The sequence below is a fragment of the Miscanthus floridulus genome, chromosome 6 (assembly GCF_019320115.1).
Source record: "Miscanthus floridulus cultivar M001 chromosome 6, ASM1932011v1, whole genome shotgun sequence".
Taxonomy (NCBI): domain Eukaryota; kingdom Viridiplantae; phylum Streptophyta; class Magnoliopsida; order Poales; family Poaceae; genus Miscanthus; species Miscanthus floridulus.
In genome coordinates this window covers 58,042,552-58,056,355 of record NC_089585.1, presented here as the reverse complement: position 1 = coordinate 58,056,355, position 13,804 = coordinate 58,042,552, and positions in this window count along the sequence as shown.

Below are 13,804 nucleotides of genomic sequence, written 5' to 3'. Positions count from 1 at the left end.
TGGTTAATATTGTTTGCTCCTAATAAGTGAGTGCTCTAGTACAAGTACTAATCTAGTGGACAGGTAAATGATGATAAGCTTGATGCTAAGTTTAAATTGGTTACTATAATCATAAGCTCTTTTATGCAACTGTGTCAAGCTAGCCCACCCGAAAAGCCTTGCATGATCCTTGGTGTCTTTTATTCCTAATTTTTGATGGGTAAGTCTAGCTGAGTACCTTCTCGTACTCAGGGTTTATCTCCCACCTGTTGTAGATGACCAGTTCTACTTTGGTTGCTGCAAGTACTGCCTTCTCCCAGCTGGGGATGAAGACAAGACCGTTGGGCGCGGTCTCTACTAGTTCTCATACCTGATAATGCTTTTGTGGGACATGACTCAGACTTGGCAATGTATTTGAAAACTATGATGTTTTGTACTAAACTATGTTGCTTCCGCATACTCAAACTTGGTTTGTAATATGTTGTTTGAACTCTGATGGATGTAATTCGAATGCTACTTGTGAAATGTTGTAACGAATGATGTGTTGTGTTGAATCAATACGATCTTGGTTTGTATGTCGAGAGTTGGTTGAAATCCTTTGTGATTTCCGGACTATCGGGATTATGGGAGCTTAAGTACAGGAATTTGATCGCTTCGGTGATTGTTTTTTTGTACTTACGTTCTTATGATTTGGTCGGTTCTATTATAGCTGGTATCAGAGCAAGATTCGACACTAAAGATGTCATTTGTGTATTTAAAACAAAGTATTTGTGAAAATCCTAAATTAAATACTAAGTATTGCCAGTGGTCATATCCCTTAGGTGGCTTATTAAAGTACTAACTTGGGGGTTCCTACTTGTTTCTGTTTCATCGTCCATACGGCGTGCTATTGTATGGATGCCATATGCTTGGGTGGTAATGTATGGATCAAAATACCTCTATGCTCTGGTAAGTGGGAGTTGTGAGAGCATGACCATCCAACCATCGGTCTAGGGGAGAGTAGTTATGGTTGCTCGCATACTTACATGTTCAATCATGTATCTATGAGAGTACTTAAAAGTGGGTATCTCAGACGGGTAGCTATGATACTAGAGTATTGTTGACACAAAATGTGACACATTGTGCCTCACACACAGCAAGCCGGAAAGCGTGGCTTCAATCGGGTCCCCGGGTGCTTCGTGATCCGGAAACATGCCAGTCAGTTTGACCTGAAAAAAAACTAACAAGGGATAAAACAGTTAAATGCCAAACCGGAACATGTCGGGTGAGACCAGACAATTCCATATATACGGCCCTGAAGCCACTTACAACAACATACAGCTATAGGAAGCTGTCTGCCAACAAGTTTATAAACCATTCAGCTAATCATAAGATGAATACACGTAAAGATCCGATTGCCAAATGCATGTGCATGGGAAGACATGTTTGAACAAGTGAAATTAATTATGAGTTAATGCATAACCAAGCTCAGTAGTCCAGCCGAGTTGGGGTCCATGAAGAAGAAACATGCAAATAAACATGATTAAACTAATCTAAAACCTGCATCTGCCGCACGACACCTAGTTTCGTTAAAGCTTAAACGTAATTAACATGCATGAACCCACGACATGTGACAATCTAGATTAAAATAATTCAGCCATTATGAGCATGTTATCTATTTGCAAAGGTAATATGAAAAGCAATGATCATTGAAGCACGAATAAAACCATAAGAGAGGGCCGAACAATATCAATCTAGATTGGGCAGAAGTGTGTTACAAATATATAAAATATTTAAAACATGCAACACAGGATAACTTAATGAATCTATTTAGATTTTGCCGTATCTAATAGAGCCGATAACTGTCTTGCTTTCACTAAGCATATTGAGCAAACGTCTGCCGCATGGTATCTACTCATAAACAAAGCATAAGCAAAGACTTCTTGATTGTCAAGCAAAGATCCGCCGCACGATCATTGAAAACAAACAAGACTACTTGCATCACGTCTAAATCCACCTATTACAATCCACCTATAACAAGGTTGTCGGAACTTACGAAGGTCGATGGATCAATGACTCCTCTCGAAGAACTCGACGATATGACAAAAGGACTCGAAAGTTGGCACAGGGCCGGTTGTATTGATTTGGTTGTGAACCCCTATTACAATAGTCGAGGGTCCATATTTATACCCTAGACAAAACACGAGTCCTAAAAGACTACGATTTACAAAGGAACTCTTAAACAAACTTGGAAACTACAATTCCTTGCCCTAAACTCTCAGAGTCCTTTATTATTACAACTTTCATCTTTTCGATCGGCTTTGCCTGCCATCTTCTGCTTTCCCGAATGGAGTCACCACCTTCTGAAGTAACCGACTACACAAGCATTTAGCCGATCGCTCGTTTTGTTTGCCGAATATCCTTCTTCCCGCATGCAGGTCCACCTGTCATCCTCCAAAGTCGACCAAAATCCAGTGTTAACACATGCCCCCTCAATTTTGGGATAAAAGTTGTTTTATTCTGAAATTGACCACAAGCTCCTTCTTCCTCCTAGGTTAGCACTATTCAACACCGCAGCCGCTGTCCAAAAAAATTCAAGCTTTCAGCGCAACCTCGGACCCACTTCGAATCTTCAATGGCAACCCAGGATGAAATTCCAGAGGTAAACTTCACTTATATTCAGCAATTTCCACTTGATCTTCCCGTTCTTCTTTTGGCTCATTCCTCTTTGATTTCAATCACCCTTTAAAGGAATACAAGAATCAGATTTTGATCCCTTATGCTGCCAACCCCGATTCCTATTTCCTTAGCCCAATGGGAAATCCTGACCCTTTTGAAATTATCGAGAAGGAAACCCAAAGAATCCCTTTCAAATCTGGGATCACCTTGCCAAACCGATGGCCAAACACGTTCAAGAATTGGCCATTTCCCCCAATCACTAGATGGCGGAATTGGTATAGGAGAATCTTGGAGAAAAGCAGCAGCCACTGGGAAAGTCAAGACATTAGTCATTGTCTAGAATTATCCTTAGCAGAAACACCCAGAAACGATTCCCTTTTGATAGCAGCTTCCCATTTTTGGTCTGACACCATTAATGCCTTCATCTTCGGCCATGGTATGATGACCATCACTCTAGCCGACGTGTTCATGATGACTGGCTTGAATGTGTCACTACTAGTATACCCTCATAAGTACAAGAGCAAAAGTAATCAAAGAGCCATCAGCTCTGGATGTGGATGGGTCAAATACATCTAGAACTACATGAATGCATCTGGCACCATTTCTGACAAAGAGTTGAAAGCCTTCATGAATATGTGGCTATGCAGATTCATCTTCTATGGAAAATCCAATGAACCAACTCTGAATCACATGGTGATGGCTGAAGACTTAGCTGCAGGCACTCAGATCCCACTAGGCAAATATCTCTTAGGGTCTGTTTATCATATGATGCATCAGATTACCCTTCAGATGTGCCAAGGTGGAGAAATCTCTTGTGTGAATGGTCCCTGGTGGCTAATTCAAATGTGGCTCCAACTATACATGCATCAGATAACCCCTGTGAGCCTCTTCAATCTAAGTTTTCCTTCAGTTAACTATGCTGAAGGTAGTACAGCAAAGGTTAAGGCTTGTCAGACTTATGGGGAAGCAGCATCATCTATCAGCATTGACATAGACATTGGTCATTTCTTAAAGCTGTTTTTCAAAGGATTCGGTAATGTACTCTGGTTCCCTTACAGAGAAAATGAAAATTTGACTTTGCCCTGCAAGTTTAGCTATAAAATTGGTTGTTCAGGTCAAGAATCCACGGAGATCTTTAACTCCTTTATCAAACCTTGCACTCTGCCAGCCGAATTTCATTATGGGAGGTTAGTGCAGTCCACCTATGAATTCTACTATCCAAATATGGTGGCCAGACAATTAGGATGTGGCCAGCTGCCCCCAAGATTCCTCTTCTCAACAATCATAAAGTCAAGGGAAGTAATAACAGAAAGAATGGAAGCCAAGAAAATCTTTGAATTAGGATGGGAATTGCCAACATACGAACCATCTCCATTTGGGCTAATAGATGTTGCTCATCCCTTCTTTGTCTCTTGGTGGCAAGAATGGCATGCTCATATCTTCAATATATCAGTTCATCCTTTATGCAAAAACTTGCAGCCCGATTTTACTTCTAATAGTGAGGTAATTTCATTATGCTCATCATTTCCTGCTCTTGAATTCACTTCTTATTTTAACATCTGGTTATGCACAGGATCTTGAGTCTACTCCCCCTGCCAAAGCAATCTAGTACTATTCGGTTGGTCCCAAGCCTGCTCTGGGGTTTGATGCTCCAAAATTAAAGGAATTCATGAAAATTCCTACAACTTTGGATTCAGTACCTTTAAAGGCACTCATGAGAACTCCTGCTACTTCAGCTACTGCATCTTCAAGAGGAAAAAGCAAAAGGAAAACACCTGAAAGTTTTCTCTTACCCAAGAAACCAAGGACCAAGAAAGCCAAATTATCTCTTAAGGTATGAACCTTTTATTCTCTATCAGGTTAACAACCCCACTTAGCAGTAAACCTGACCACCTCTATATTCATTACTTTCATTGCAGCCACAAGTTGAAATTCCTAGACTAGGCAGCACCTCAGCAGCTATAAAACCAACTTCTGAAGTTTCCACCGAAAATGAAGAAATCCATGACAGTGAAGCTTCAGAGACTCATGAGGCTAAAGGTTCAAAGGCTCATAAATCTGATGAGACTATAGGTAACATTGTTCAACCAATTATCTTTTTTTTTAAATAACATCTATCCCTTATGCTCATTATCATTTACTTTATTGAGAATAGATGAAATCTTAGACGAACTGGTAAGGGAAACTTCTCCTGATCAAGCTCCAAACCCGTCCCTTCTGAACATTCAGCCAAGTCCTCTAGCAAGCCAGGGTATAACCCATCCTGATGATCAATTAGTTCAGCAGGTAATGCCTTGTCTTACACTATATTTTAGCAAATTCACCCAATCGGCTAACACCTCCTTTCTTCTCTTTTCTTTTAGAAGAACATCACTAAACCGACCACTAGCTACTCCTTCTCTATTGAGGACTACATCATTGAGAAAGGTGAAGAGATTACTTCTCAACAAACCTTATCGTTGGAAAATCAGGCTCGGCTAAAAGAGGTGATCATTCTGCTGAACAAGGATACCATTAGTCTGGTTCAGGATGTAGATCAGATAAGAGACCTCCTTGAACTCATTGATCAAGATATCCCTTTTGCTCTCAAGGCCCCCCTAGAATCTGCAGCCCATCTTGATGACCACTTTGCCATGGTGAGAAGGGCAACCAAGAACATATCTTCGAGGGCTGCTTTGCAGAAGGATAGATCTTTGAAGAAGCTGGAGATTAAAGATCTTCACTCTCATATCCAGACTACAAGAAATTCCTTGACAACCTTGGAGCCTAAACTAAAAGCCATGGAGGATGAAAAAAGCAGACTAGAAGCTCAACTAGCCGAACTGAACGCCAAAATTCAGTCTCACAGGGCCCATATAGCTAATTTGCCGAAGAACATAGAAGTAGCTTCACTAAAGATAACTTCGGCCATCAAAGAAGATCAGCAAATCAAAACTAAGTTATCCAGCATCCAGAGTTCTGAAGATGAGGATCAGAAAGTGCTAGATAATGTTAGCCGAATCAGGACTGAAGCCATAGAGGCAATCAATCAGCTTCTGAACAAGTAGACATTGGGCTTGTAATAAACTTAAGTGTGATATCCTCTGTCCCTTGATTTAATCAACTTTATGTTTACATATTTTCATTCGTTTGAAAAAGCAATCGGCCATTTTCCCTTAAATTTCTCGATTAGAATGTAGCCGATTGTCTCCATTCTTCCGATAGCCGAACGAATCCTAATTTAAATGTTGTGAGGGTATAGCTGAACAATGTTGGCTCCAACAAATCAGGGAGATAGTCAAATGATGCCCGACTTAATCCATGCCTGGCCCAGCCCAGTAGCGGTCTAGCTGAAAGGGAAAAACCCTACTCCATCGTTCGGCATTCTCGCCCCATGACTCTGTGGAATTCACCACGATTCTTCGCTCCGGCTTATAAATAGACCCTTCCGTTAGCCTTCATCGCTATCTCCATTTTAGCGTTCTCATACCTGTCTCCTCCACTTCCTTTGTTCGATTCATTCCAGAAGAAAACCCTAACCTCCACCAAAGCAAATGGCAAACAGTGGCGACCGTGGCAAGCGACCTGCCGACGGAGAGGCGGAAGGAAGCAGAGCATCGCGCTGCCGGCGCCATGGGTACGAATCGGCTTTTTGCCCCCTTGTGATTTTCTCGTTCATCTCTTAGTTTCGATTTTTTCTTCCTCATTCATTAGGATAAGGGTCATCAGCTCCAGCCAATATCATCTCCTTCCTCCGGCGACAGTAGCTCAACCGGGAACTCTATCATCTGGCTCCTCTGGATCCTCCAGCTCTTCAAGCTCCTATCATCCCAATCCTTAGGGCCCGGCGGAACCAGCAGATGCACACCATCCATATTCTCACGAGGAAGCGCTCAAGTTTCGCCAGGAGAGGGACGAGGCCCAGGAGGAGCTAGGCGACGTCTCCAAGAAATTCGGCATCAAGCAAGCCGAATGGGAGGACCAGCGGAAGCAACTCTACGATGCCATCACCGGTTTGATACCTTCATTTGGTTTTATCATTCTGGCTTCCCCCGCTTGCTGCCCCATTTTTTTTTCTTTTCTGCCTAGCTCTTTCTGCGGAGAACGATCGCCTAAAGGCGGCGGCGAACAAGGTTGCTGACAAGGTGAATGCCTAGGGGAAGACATCCGAGGCACGCCTTGATGCTGTGGATGGCCGTGTTGATCAGGCTATCATCCAAGGTGTGCACCTTGGTGTTTCTCTCGGGCTGGCGGCAATGACCTCCCAAACCAACAAAGACTACTCCTTCCAGCCAGTCGGCTTCGCTGGAGGACGCCCGGACGAGATCGACGACATCGATGAGCGTCTGGAGGTCTACGATGATCATGCCGTCGCCCTTGCCGAGTCCACAAATCCCTAGTCCGTCCTCAACAAGTTATTTGAGGAGTAGTTTGTATTAGGATGGACTTTTGTAAATAAACTTGTCTTTTGGAAGAATACTTATTTCTTTGATTCTTTTCGGTAAAATTTTGCCTGCGACTGTCAGAAAAATGCTGAAAACACCCTGGTCTTGCATAAACATTCTTGTGCTAGAGGCGATGCAAACTGCATCGGCTATCTTGTGCTAAAGGTGATATGAACAATATCGGCTATTCTCAGTTTTATTTTTTAGGCTAAAGGCGATTTCCCTTTTATCGGCTTTTCTGATCTACGTTCATGAACCAACCTCAACACTGGGGTAATATTTCTTAAGAAATCTTCCATTGATAGCTCTGGTAAACTCCTCCTCAAATAAAGTCTTCAATATGTATGCATTGCCAGGTACACATTCTACTATTTGGAAAGGACCTTCCCAATTTGGAGACCATTTGCCGAACGCCCTATCCTTTGTTCCAACTGGCAATATAGTTTTCCAAACCAAGTCTCCTTCTGCGAATTGCTTCAGCCTAACCCTTTTGTTATAATACTTGGCAACGCGTATTTTATTTTTCTCAATATTTTCCAATGCCTTGAGACGAATCAAATGTAAATCTTCCAATTCATCCATCATTAGATTCTTATAATCTTCTTCTACCAATTCTTTCTGTAACACAACTCGCCTTGAACCTGACCGTAATTCCCATGGTAATACAGCATGATGCCCATAAACGAGTTCATAGGGAGACGTTTGAGTGGACCCATGACAAGCCATTCGGTAAGCCCATAATGCTTCATTAAGAACCAAGTGCCATCTCCTTGGTTTTTCATCAATCTTCTTCTGGATGATTTTAATCATAATCTTATTTGATGCTTCTGCCTGACCATTAGCTTGTGCATAATAAGGAGAAGAATTATACAACTTAATCCCCATATCTTTGGCAAAATCACAGAATTCTTAAGAAGTAAACTGAGTTCCTTGATCAGTTGTTATAGTTTGAGGAATCCTGAATCTGTGAATTATATGTTCCTTAACAAAACTGATCATATTCTCTGACGTTACCTTCTTCAAAGGGATAGCTTCAACCCACTTGGTGAAATAATCCATGGCCAAGAGTACAAATTTGTGTCCCTTACTAGAAGGAGGATTGATCTGACCAATTAAATCTATACCCCATCCTCTGAACGGCCAAGGCTTGATTATGGGATTCATAGCAGACGCTGGAACTTTTTGAATATTGCCGAATTTTTGACAATTGTGACACCCTTTGTAATATTCAAAACAATCCTCCAACATAGTCGGCCAAAAATAACCAGTTCTCCTAATTATCCACTTCATCCGATAAGCTGACTGGTGTGCACCACACAATCCTTCGTGAACCTCATACATCACTTTCTTGGCCTCTTCTTGACTTAAACATTTGAGCAATACTCCATCGATGGACTTGTAATATAACTGATCATCAAGGAACACAAATTTGAGAGCTTTGTACCTAAGTTTTTGGGAAACTTTTTGAGATGGGCCTTTTAGATAATTGGTAATTTCGTATCTCCAATCACCATCTACTTGATCAGTATTTAAAACACCTTCTATAGCAAAAACTTCCCGACTCTCTCGATATCTAGAAGCAGCTTGAGCTAACTTATTTGCTTCTTCATTGTACTCTCTAGGGATATGATGCAAGGTTACTACCAGAAAATTCTTCAAAAGTTCTCTACACTCCTCATAATATTCTCTTAACACATTGTTCTTGCATTCATACTGACCACTCAGTTGATTAATCACCAACTCAGAATCCCCAAAGATTTCAATAGCAACGGCCTTTACTTCTATAAGAAGCCGAAGCCCTCTAAGCAATGCTTCATACTCTGCCTGATTATTAGTAACATGAAATTCAATAGGAACCGCATACTCAAAAGTTTTTCCTTGTGGGGAAATCAAGAGAATACCAGCACCACCACCTTTGTTACAAGATGATCCATCGAAGAACAAGTCCCAAGGCACAATGCTTATCGCCTCAATAGAAAGATCCCGATGTTGGGTAATAAAATTGGCAATAATTTGACCTTTTACCGCCTTTGCCGATTCGTACCTTAAATTAAATTCTGACAATGCTAAAATCCATTTGCCAATTCTTCCATTCAAAATTGGCATTGATAGCATATGTTTGATTACATCAAAACTAGAAACTACCACGCATTCGGCATTCAACAAATAGTGCCGAAATTTGGTACATGAGTAATACACACACAAGCAAAGTTTTTCTGTAGCCGAATACCTTGTTTCCGGGTCTAACAGCTTTCGGCTAAGATAAGCTATGACTCTTTCTTTTCCTTCAAATTCTTGCATAAGGGCCGATCCTATCATTAGGCTATCGGCCGCCACATACAACTTAAAAGGCTTGTCAAGTTGTGGAGGTACCAGCACAGGTGGTGCCTTCATATATTGCTTGATCTCATCAAAAGCCTTTTGTTGTATGTCACCCCATACAAATTTTTGATCCTTCTTGAGCTTTAATAAAGGAGAAAAGGGTAAAACTCTCTTTGATAGATTGGATATGAATCTTCTTACAAAGTTGATTTTGCCTAACAATGATTGTAATTCTATGAGATTGGTTGGTGGCACAACTTTGTCTATTGCTTCCATGCTCTTTTTCCCAACTTCAATTCCTCCTTTATGAACTAAAAATCCCAAAACTCACCAGCCGAAACTCCAAAGGCACATTTGTTTGGATTCATCTTCAAGCCATGCTTTCTTGTGCACTCCAGAGTCTTTCTTAAATTGGCTAAATGTCCTTCATGATTTCTAGACTTGACCACTACATCATCAATGTAGATCTCTACAATCTTGCCGATCAGCTCGTGAAAAATATAATTCATAGCTCTTTGATAAGTTGCACCGGCATTCTTTAACCCAAATGTCATGACTATCCATTCAAACAAACCAATATGACCAGGACATCTGAAGGCTGTTTTTGAAATATCTTCCATTGCCATAAAAATTTGATTATAGCCAGCATTACCATCCATAAAACTAATGACTTCATAACCTGCTGCTGCATCTACTAGTAAATCGGCAACTGGCATTGGGTAACCATCCATGGGAGTGGCCTTATTAAGATTTCTGAAATCTATGCAAACCCTCATTTTTCCATTTTTCTTGTATACCGGTACTATATTTGAAATCCACTCTGCATACTTGCATGGCCGAATGAAGTTTGCTTCTATTAATCTTTCAACCTCCTTCTTCACATCGGCCAATACCTCCTCTTTGTATATCTTCCGTGGAGGTTGTTTGTAAGGATGAAATCCAGGTTTAATGGGTAATCGATGCTCAACAATGGAACGATCCAATCTAGGCATTTCCGTGTAATCCCAAGCAAAACAATCTTTAAACTCTTTCAACAGATCTATCAACTTTGATTTATATTCTGGGTCTAACTTTGCACTAATATACATCGGCCTTGGCTTAGAACCATCACCAACATCAATTTCTTCCAACTTATCAGCCAACATAAAACCACGTCCCAACTTTCCTTTGTTGCCATCGACAGGATTTCCCATTAAAAATTACTATGAGAGCCGACTGCTTGGATCGGCTGTTGGCCCTCGCTGAAAACATTTACAGGACCTTCTTTCCACACTTTTCCAGAGAAACAATCAATGCCTTCATATTCCTAGTAGGTAGATTCTATGGCAGCAACACTTACTGAATCATCAGCATGTACAACTTCAACGTCATCTCCAATCCATTGAATGAGAATTTGATGCATGGTTGAAGGAATGCAGCAATTAGCATGGATCCAATCTCTGCCCAAGAGTAGACTATATGCCCCCTTGCCATCAATGACAAAAAAGGTAGTAATTAGAGTTTTTGACCCAATAGTCAGCTCGACATGGATAGCACCTTAGGTATCGGAAGGGTTGCCAGCAAAGTCTCTAAGCACCATGTCAGTTTTCAACAATTCTTCATTAGTCATCCCAAGCTTTCTGAAGGTAGTATAAGGCATGATATTGATAGCAGCCCCTCCATCAACAAACATCTTAGTTAAAGGCTTGCCATTGACATATCCCTTTAAATAGAGTGGTCTTAAGTGACGATTCTTGATTGGTTTGTCAAAAATAGCCTGCTGTGTTAATACAAGCTGAGCCATCAAATCCTGACATTCACTTTCATCAAAATCAGAGTACACCTCTTCTTGGACATCTTGGCTTTCGGGAGTTATAAACTCTGATGGGAGGAAGAAAGCCATGCAAGCATCAGCCGAAGGACCACATCCATCAGGCTTCTTCTTAGGACGCCATATTTGCTTTGTTTTGGTAACTTCCTATTTCAACTCCCTATTCCTCAACCGTTGAACTCTTCTTTTCTGACTTTTCCTCAGGCCTGGAGGACACCACTGTCCTTTTTTCCATACGTATCTATAGGAATCAGCTTCTTCATCATGCACCCTATCATGAATCCAACCTTGACCTGCAAATCTTTTCCTTTGCTGATTCTCAAAATCATCTATTTTTAAGCGCCGATCATCTTCAGGAACCTTCGTTCCAAGTCTTTCATAGACGGGACGGCGGTTGACTCGAGATTGCCTATACTCGGAGTACTGAGCACTACACTCTAGACAATTATTTCTAGCAGGCAACCTCAAGCCTTCATTCCAACAATGCCAAGGGAGCATGATTATTTAGATTTTTATTTGTTAGTGATTTAGCAAGTCGAGCACATCATGAAGGTAAAGATGACCAAGACAAATTAGCAACATGGCATGAGATGTTTTTAAAGAGCTCCATCCCCTAGACTTGAATTTTGCATAATGCAAAATCTAGCTTCGATGATATAATTCTCCTATGAATGTGATTCTATGTTGCATAATGGTTGGTTGAATGCACCTTATGTTTTCCTTCTTTTTGTTGAAATGATTAGTGACAAACATACCTGAAGGAATCTTGTCCGATGTACTTATCAGTGAGGGCTTCATTGTTTTAGGTCCACTAAGCCATTCCTCTTCTTGCCTTTAGCTTTTCTTTGCACCATCCAATTGCATGCTCTTCTTCCATCAACCTTTCTTGATTTTTGTTCATCCTTGGTTGACGAGTTGGGGTTCATTGGAGATGCAAACTCAAGTTCCTCCTTAATCTCTAATGGCATGGCAGAGAGTTGTTCTTCTTTGTTTGTTAGCGATATGCCAGCCGTCTTGATGATCAAAGAAAGATCCTCATTGGTACTCGCATGGAAGCTTCATCTTCAATGACTAGGGCATGTCTTTGGGCGACCATGGTCATTTACAGCCTTACGAGACATAGTCATCAATGAACCATTGATTGATGATGCTTGTTGACACAATGATGCACGCCATGATGTAGTGGCATCTCATTTTCTTGGCCCTTGTTGCCAATGCGTGAGCTGGTCCCTTCGAAGATGATGAAGGCAGGCATATTTTGATTAATACAAGGTGGGTTTCATCCTACTTCTCATCAACATCCTAGCTTGAGTCTTGGGATGGCTCAAAGCTAGGTTATCTTTCATGTTGCTCATAGCTTGTTGATCTATTCATCCACTTCCATAGCTGTAGTGGTGGTTTGGTTTAGGGTTTGTGGATTCATACCAAACCTTGAACATGCATAGCTTCTATTCATTCTTTCCTGCAAAATGTTAATAGACACATACCCGAGGGAAATAATGAATTTGAAACACGGGTTGTGTTGTCCATTTTTTGTGATTTTCCTCTATGCTAATGGAAGGATAGTTTTAGGATTGTTTAGCATAGATTTTGTTTATCATGTTCTATGTGTTTGCTGCATTCTAGTATGGTTCAAGGCAAAGATAACTTGCAACAAAAGATAAGTGAATAAACCTTGATACTCATAGTTCTTCCTTCTAGAAGAATGAGCTGGCTCTTCTTTGTGCAAAGTTATTAGAGTTCATCGCATGCCTTGATTCATCTCCGATGTGAATTTATCTCAGCACTTACCTAGATTGAATTTGAGAGTTTTCTACAGGGGTTAGTCCAACAAAATAACTAGTATCTACTAAACCATACCATTGGCTCAAAAATTAAACTAGACACCATGTCTATTTTAATTTAGGAAAGCATTTTAGCCTAAGCACCATGCTTAATTTAAAAAGCCTTTGGAAGTAAGATCAACACACCTCTTGGTTCAAAAATCAAACTAAACACCATGTCTAATTTGATTTAAGAAAATAGTTTAAACTAAGCACCACACTTACTTTAAAAGGTGCATGAAGATACTCCAAACCTAAGCATACTATAGCAAACAAAGGTAGCATGAAAGCATAAAAGAGATTTATTCAAATGGAGATGAAAGAGCATGATCTTGGTGATATTCTTTTTTTTAATAAAAGATGCAAATGGTATAAATGTATGCAAGGAACTAAATATGTTGTGGATTTGATATGAGAGAATTTAAACTAAACAAAGTGGATGCATGAATCATTGAAAATAAACATCCAATGGAATGCAAAAATTAAAAGATAACTACTCATCAAGTTTAAAGTCCATGAGCAAGACTATCTCACCTTTCTTGATCATACTTACCATGACTCTCATGATCAAATTTGTGAGTAGTGCAGCATCTGTATTCGTCACTTGAGATGTGATTTTGTATTCTTGTGACATCGACCTTTTTCTCCAATCTACACATGGTTAGAGAATATATACGTCTATACAAACCTGTGAGATGGTAGGGTTCCAATGTTGATAGATCTTGAATGTCTAGGCACCCTAGGGTTCTTCAATGTTTCTTCTTTTCTTGTGGAAGCATGCAGGAAGG